At 41.8% G+C, this 7,996-nt stretch overlaps 1 long non-coding RNA gene across 1 annotated transcript; it reads right to left on the reverse strand.

The window, feature by feature from the left end:
• Positions 1-5,851: 5,851 nt before the first annotated feature.
• Positions 5,852-7,501, reverse strand: LOC123594314. The gene is made up of 2 exons (XR_006710746.1): positions 6,310-7,501; positions 5,852-6,114 (listed from the first exon to the last, which is right to left on the reverse strand). It is a non-coding gene; the product is annotated as an uncharacterized LOC123594314 (long non-coding RNA).
• Between the last annotated feature and the right edge of the window lie 495 nt (positions 7,502-7,996).

Genomic DNA, 7,996 nt, shown 5'->3' on the forward strand with positions numbered 1-7,996 from the left:
GGGCCATTGTGCATCCCCATTGGCAATGTATGAGGGTTCCCTTTTCTGCGCATCCTCACTGGCATGTTATTTCTCCTTTCTAAGAACTAGAGCCTTTCTAGGAGGGGTGAGGTGGCATATCCTTATGTTTGGATTTACATTTCTCTACTGGCAAGTGATGTCGAAGAGCTTTTCATGGGCTTACTAGCCATTCATAAATGTTTTGCATTGAAATTTTTAATGGAGTCAATTGGGTTATCTTTTTATTATTGAATTGCAAGAGTTTTATTTAGATTGTGGATACAAGTTCCTCATCAAACCTATTTGCAAATACTGTCTCCAATTCTCTAGGCTATCTTCTTACTTTCTTAATAATGTTTCTGGAAGAATGTAAGTTTTTAATTTTGATGAAGTCCAATTTATAATCTTTTCTTCTTTTACTGATTGTGCTTTGTAAAAAATCATCTCTAAGCAATTTTCGCCTAATCCCAGGTTAGAAAGATATTCTCCAATTTTTTCTACTAAAGTCTTTACAGATAACAAACTCCTATCCTTCTACCTCAACAAATGTACCTTCATAACAACATGGAAGGCCAGGCTCAAATGGAAAATTCTTAGACTCAAAATTCTACACCTAAATGTAGTGACATGGAGAATACCAGCTTCCAGCAACTGACCCACCAACTATATCCCCCTTCAGTCCTCACTCTGGGCTCTCCCTCACTGCGATGGGCCTCACGCTTGCATCTGTGGACTTACTAGCCCATGCTTGTGAGTTTCATCCCCACTGTCCCCAAATGGCAAACAGCTGCCTTCTGGCCACCCCTCAATCACATAGGTGCCCACATCAATTGCAGGTGTGTCCCCAGAAAGGCAGGCCTCAGAAAGGAGCTTGTGAAGACTCTGGAAACAGGCTTGTGGCTGTTTAGGCAGGGAATTTCAGCTTCCCAGGTATCTATTGTGTGGTCTAGAAGGAGGCCAGGGGCCCTGTGCAGGCACATCTCTTTGGTTCTACTGTCTCTTCCTCAAAGTGATGTCCTCTAAAGCATAGGGACCAGAGTGGGCCTCTTGTATGGGTCTAAGTGTGGCTGCCAAATCCTCAGGGGGGAGAAAGAGGAGAACTAATGGCCAGTGGCCCCAGGAATTTGCCCACAGGAAGCCTTGCTCCTCCGTGGACTCCTATCCAACACTGAAGACAGAAATGGGCAGCTAGGGCAAGATGACCAAATTAATCCATCTCTATCAAGGCAAAGGGGTGGGGGAAGCAACCCTCAGAGGGAATGATTTGGTCTTAGACCTTACAAACCTGGGCTACTCTTTACCACCACTTTCCTGTCCTTTAAGACTTAAAAGTCCTCATCAAAGGAAAAAAAAAAAAAAGAGCAGAATTTTTTGGTAATTTTCTATGGTAATGAATGGTCACTAAACTTATTTGTGGTGACCATTTCACAATATATACAATATTGATCGTTATGTTGTATGCCTGAAACCAATATAATATGTCAATTATACCCCCCCAAAAAAATTCTCAGGGACGCCTGGGTGGTTCAGTAGGTTCAGCAGCTGACTTTGGCTCAGGTCAGGATCTCACCATCCGTGAGTTGGAGCCATGTGTCGGGTTCTGTGCTGACAGCTCGGATCCTTGAGCCTGCTTCGGATTCTGTGTCTCCCTCTCTCTCTGCCCTTCCTCCTCTCACACTCTCTCTCTCAAAAATAAATAAACATTAAAAAAAAAATTCTCTGAACATTGCCTATGTCCCCTGGGGCACAACATTGTCCCTGGTTGAAAACCACTATCTTAGATGGAATATTCTACAGCCTTGACAATGATAGGTTTACAAATTATATGTAATAGAAAATGCCTATGTAACAATATAAAAAAGCAGAATGAAAATATATATTCATAACAAGGCCACAATTCCTCTAGTTGTTTGGATGGCCTGAAGTCCCTCTCAGAATAGAGAGCCCCAGCACATTCCCACCTTCACAATGAGCTGCCTGGTTTGAGCAGAGCCAGGAACTCTGTTTATTCATGCATGAGCAAGCTGCTGATAGGAAGGCAGTGCAATGCAGGGCGACATTCAGCTCTGGACTGGCCATGAATTAGTGTGCTTATGTGTTGCAATTCCCTTGGTGCAGGTGGGACATATGATACTCATTCACTCAGCACCAAGGGCTGGCCAGGGACTCAGGACCAACTCAGCAGCAGCAATCTGTCATCTGTCACACACCTTCTTGTATTGCCTTTCTCAGCTTGGCTGGAGCCTCTGAGACACGCGTAAGTAACCATTTCAAAGGCTGCCCTAGACACTATAACTCTGTTGTGGTAGAAGCTTACAGAAGACAGATGCCTCCAAGAGAGGGATGGCAACCAAATCTTGGGGCATGCAGATACCCGGCAAACTGGAAAGATTTTTGAAAAGGAAGAGGAATTGGAGTTGGCCCATGCACAATGATAACAGATGAGTGCTTTCAGGAACGAAGAAACATACAGCTGCCAGAGCTTCGATGAGCTCCCTATTAGATGCATCTATATTATAGAGACAGAGACAGAGGATTGTACCTGACAGTGTGAAACTAAAGAGGGAAAGAATGTGGTGAGCCACAGCATCCCAGAGATGACTGCCCAGGTCCCATTCAGAGCACTGATTTCTATTCTTTATGGATTTGGGGAAATACTGGTACTATCTCTCCATAAAACAATTATGATCAAGTTATGGACATCCTAATTTTTTCTCTCTTCATGGTTCTGTTCACCACCCATCTTCCTTTCCATTGCCCATGTCCAAAAATTGTGATGGCGTATGGTGTAGAAAATTCACTTTAGTAAATTTTGGGTCTTTAAATTATTTATGCATTTAACAAACACTTCCTGAGGTTTACCATGTGCTAAGCCCCATGCTGGATGTTGGGACTATCATGATGAATGGAACAAACATGGGCCCTGATCTCATGGCATCTGCATTCTATCAAGGGAGAAGGGTAGACAGAAATAAACACAGAAGCATAATAGAAATGTCATCAAGTAATGACAGATGACTATGAGGACAACATAGCAGATTGGCAAGCAACTGGAAGGAGGGTGGTCAGAAAAAGCATCTCTCGAGATGACCTTTGAGCTGAGAACTGAATGGGGAGAAGGAGGAAGCCCTGCGAAGACCTGGAGGGAAAGCATCATAGGTGAAGGGAACAACTGATAAAAATGCTGTGAAGCAGGAAGGAGCTTAGGTTGCCGGAGGAACAGCAAGGAGGAGAAAGAGGAAAAGAAGGAATAGTAGAAGATGACATTGGAAAGGCAGGTGGAAACGGGTCATCCAGGGCCTGGCAGTCCATGGTAGTATGTTAGGATTCTATTGCAAGTAAAATTATAATTCTTGGGAGGGGTTTACGCATCCATCCCTCCATCTTTTGGTACTAGCATCCCAATTTCCTCGTTGGAAATGTCTTCTTTCCCCATCGGGAACAGTCCAGTGGGACCATCAGTCTGGATGTACCAGACCCTTGGCACAAGACCAAGCTAAATTAATAGAGTGCACTCTTGCTGGAGATTTTTTCCTGTTGATTTTATAACAGCTTTATTGAGATGTAATTGACACCCCATACAATTCACCTCGTTAAAGTGGACAATTCAATGGTTTTTAATATATCCAGATCTGGTAAACCGTCACTCCAGTTGATTTCAGAATATTTTCATCACCTCAAAAAGAAACCCTGTACCATTTAGCTCTCGTTCCCTCTACCCTCTTTCATCCCTCCCCCACTCCAGTCCTAAGCAACACTAATCTATTCTCTGCCTCTGTAGGATTCCCTTTTCTGGCTATATACCTTGAATGACATCATATAATCAGTGGTCTTTCATGTCTGGCTTCTTTCACTTAACTTTCTAACACTTTCGAGGGTTATCCATGTTGTCACATGTATGAGTACATCATTGCTTTTAATGGCCGAATAACATTCCACTGTATGGATAGATCACATTTTGTTTATTTGTTCTTCAATTGATGGACATTTGGGTTGTTACTTTTTGGCTATTATGACTAATGCTGCTATGAATGCTTGTGTACAAGTCTTTGTGTGGTCATATGTTTCCCATTCTCTTGGTTAGACACCTAGGATTGGATTTGCTGGGCCATATAGCCACTCTATGTGTAATATTGTGAGGAACTGTCAAACTGGTTTGCACCTTGGCTGCACCAATTTACATTACAAAGAGCAATGTATGAGGGTTCCAATTTCTCTATATCCTCACCAGCAGTTGTTATTTTCCATTAAAAAAAAATTACAGCCATCTTAGTCAGTACCTAATTATGTTTAGAAGCATCTAGAAGCGGTACCTAACTGTGCTTTTGATTTTCATTTCCCTAATGCCCAGTGATATTGAGCATCTTTTCATGAGTTCATTGTCCTTTTTCTATCTTTTTTGGAGAAATACCTATTCAAATCCTTTGCCCACTTCTTTAATTGACTTCTCTGTCTTTTTTTTTTGTTGTTGAGTTTAAAGAGTTATTTATATATTCTGGATGCTAGATCCTTATCAGATATATATGATTTGCAAGTATTTTCTCCGAAGATTTAAATTACAGTGCATCAGAGATTTTAATCATGATGACATCTACTTTATTTTTTCCTTGGTTGCTTGTGCTTTTGGTGTCATATATAAGAAACCATTGCCTTGGGGTGCCTGGGTGGCTCATCGGGTTAAGTGTCTGACTTCGGCTCAGGTCATGATCTTACGGTTTGGGGGTTCAAGCCACACATCAGACTCTGTGATGACAGCTCAGAGCCTGGAGCTTGTTTTGGATTCTGTGTCTCCCTCTCTCTGCCTATCCCTGCTAGCTCTCGCTCTCTCTCTCTGTCTCTCTCAAAAATGAATAAACATTAAAAAAATTTAAACCAAAAAAGAAACCATTGCCCAGTCCAAGGTCATGAATATTTACAAAATGTTTTCTCCTAAGAATTAGTTTTAGCTCTTATATTTAGATCTTTGATTTATTTTTTGTATATGGTGTGAAGGAGTTTCAGATTAACTTCTTTGCATGCAGATATCCAGTTATTGGGATATGTTGTTGTTTGGTGGTTTGGTGACTTTTCTGAACTAATTCTGTAAATCTATATTCTTTGTTGTGTGTAGCCACTAAAGTCTCTCTTCTTTTAGCTTAACAATCAGCTGATGATTGGAGAAAGATTTCCTTAACCTGATAGGACACTGCTCCATCCCAAATTTTCTTAGCTAGAAAGTCACCTAATTTATAGTGGGCTTGTGGCATCTAAACACCATCTAAACAGTCCTTGGGAATGCTGTCAATAATTTTTATTAGGATGAATTAAGGTTCTTCTGAGGGCATTTAGTTGCTTCCTGCATAGTATGAGGGAAAGGAAACACTGCTGTGAAGTAGGTGGCCTAAAGGTGGTTTCTTTGTCTATGTTTTATTAGGGGGTGACCCTTTCACCCAACATATATCACACCTCTCCCCATTCAGTTTCTGGCAATCTAAACACTGATGTTGTCACACACACACATACACACACACATACACACACACACACACACACACACACACACAAACACAAAGCCCTTTTTCCTCCTTGCTTATTGGTTAAATGTTAAGAATGAAAATTTTGCGTCAGTGTTCAGTTCTCAGCCAGTCTTTATCCATAATGTCTGGCTAACTTGTGGGCCTGTCACTGTGGGCCCCCAACTCTCCAGAACTTCACCTTCTCCCTTTTCACAACCTGTCTCTTCTCTTCCCTTATTTCCCTTCTTCTTCATGATCATAGCTCTCTCTCTCTCTCTCTCTCTCTCTCTCTCTCCTCTCTCACACACACACACACACACACACACACCCCTACCTCCTGGAATAAGAGGCTTCTCAAAGGTTGTCGATTTTATTTTAATCATCATCATCTCTGTTCCATATGGTGTTAGACCTTGTAGGATTGTCATTTGGCAGGGTCTTCTGGGCCTGAACTCAGTGATCTGAGTGTAGGCTACTACTCAATTTTTGTAAAAGGCCGAAACTTCTTGGCTTTTTTCACTCTCTTCACCTTCCTTGGAATTGTTGTACTAATATGAGAGGATTTTTTTCTTGACTTTCCACAAAGCAGTCTTTTTATTCCCCTCTGTATCTTGTTTACCTGGAAGGGCAACAGGGTGATTCCAGAAGGGCAATGGGTTGGAGGAAGAAGGTGGGGACTGAATGGAAAGGAAGGTTTCATGAGAAGGGGCACAGGTTAATGTGGAGTTTTGTGCCAGGCAAGGAAAGGGTGGGAGTCTTGGGGGAGGGGAATCAAAGGGAAAGAAGAGGAGGGAATTGGGTGAGGTGGTCTCACCTTGCCAGTCCCTGTGGATCTGGGTTGATAGTGGTTCTTTCTCTTCTTCTTTTTTGTGTTTGGGGTTAATTGTCTTGTGCTTAGTGTTGGTTGTTTCATAACTGTGCTCACTCCCTCTGGCTTCCTGGTAACTTTAGCCGTGTTGAAACCTCCCAATGGTCTTCTCCAGAGCTCCTGACCAGACTGTAAAATACCCCTTAGTGGTACAATGAGGAGCCACACCCTTTGGCTTTGTTTGTTCAGTTAGGCACTTGCCCCAGCCAGTAGGGGATATGCTGGGTGGGTGGGTGTGAGCTTAGACATCACAAAGAATCACTCCTGGCTCCTCCCTGGGGGTGGGGGTGCTGGGTAAACCAAGAAGGTCTGGTTGGAGAGAGTGGGAATTTTCTCAACAACCCTTTCAAGAGCTTTCCTGAACTGACCCACCATTCTTTCTCATCATCTGCACACATGGCAGGCAGAGGGTGTTTCCTCCAAGCCCTGCCCTTTAGCCACTCTCATTCTTTGTTTCATTCTGTTCTTGCCTATATTTCACTGTTGCCTAATATTTTGGATGTCTTACCTAAAATTCTTCCAAGATAATGTGACTATGTTTGTCTATGGAGATGCTAATCACCCCACTTCTTTTCAACAGTTGTCTTTTGTGCACCTTGAAGACCATTCACATCTTGGCTATTACCAGGAAACTTTTCCCAGTGTCTTTGTCAAGCTCCTCAGTTTTCTATTTTATAGTCTGAAATTGCTGCCTTTGTCAGCAGTCAAAACAGTGTGGTACTGGCATAAGGATACACCCACAGATCAATCCAGTAGAAGTGAGAGTCCAAAAATAAGCCCATATATCTAGAGATATTTGTTATTGAGAACAGTGTCAAGAACATTCAATGGAAAACAATAGTTATTTCAACAGATGGTGTTTTGACAACTGGATATCCACACACAAAAGAATGAATTTGGACCCCTACCTCACATCATATACTCCAAATGGATCATAGACCTAAACATAAGAGCTAAAACTGTTAAACTCTTAGAAGAAACACAGGCAAAAATCTTCATGACACTTGAATAGGCTATAGTTTCTTAGGTATGACAATAAAAGCCAAAACAGTAGAAGGAAAATTTGATAAATTGACATCAAAATTAAAACCCTGTGATTTAGGGCTGCCTGGGTGGTTCAGTTGGTTAAGTGTCCAACTTTGGCTCAGGTCATGATCTCATGCTTCATGGGTTTGAGAGCCCTGTGTCAGGCTCTGTGTTGACAGCTCAGAGCCTGAAGCCTGCTTCAGATTCTGTGTCTCCCTCTCTCTCTTCCCCTCCCCCACTTGCACTGCCTCTCTCTTTCTCTCTCAAAAATAAATAAACATTAAAACTTAAACAAACAGGAAAACAAAACACCCTGTGATTCAACAGACCTCATGAAGAAAGTGAAGAGACAAAAATGAATGCACAGAACAGGAGAAAAAACTTTATACGTCATATATCCATAACCAAAATTTATCCAGGTAATATAAAGAACTCTTTCAACTCAATAATAAAAAGACAACCCAATTTAAAAGTGGGAAAAAGAATGAGGAGGTCAAAGTTTCACTCCTCACAGATGACATGGTACTCTATATGGAAAACCCAAAAGATTCCACCAAAAAACTGCTAGAACTGATCCATGAATTCAGCAAAGTGGCAGAATATAAAA

This window comes from Leopardus geoffroyi, chromosome X (assembly GCF_018350155.1).
Source record: "Leopardus geoffroyi isolate Oge1 chromosome X, O.geoffroyi_Oge1_pat1.0, whole genome shotgun sequence".
In the NCBI taxonomy this organism is placed as follows: Eukaryota; Metazoa; Chordata; class Mammalia; order Carnivora; family Felidae; genus Leopardus; species Leopardus geoffroyi.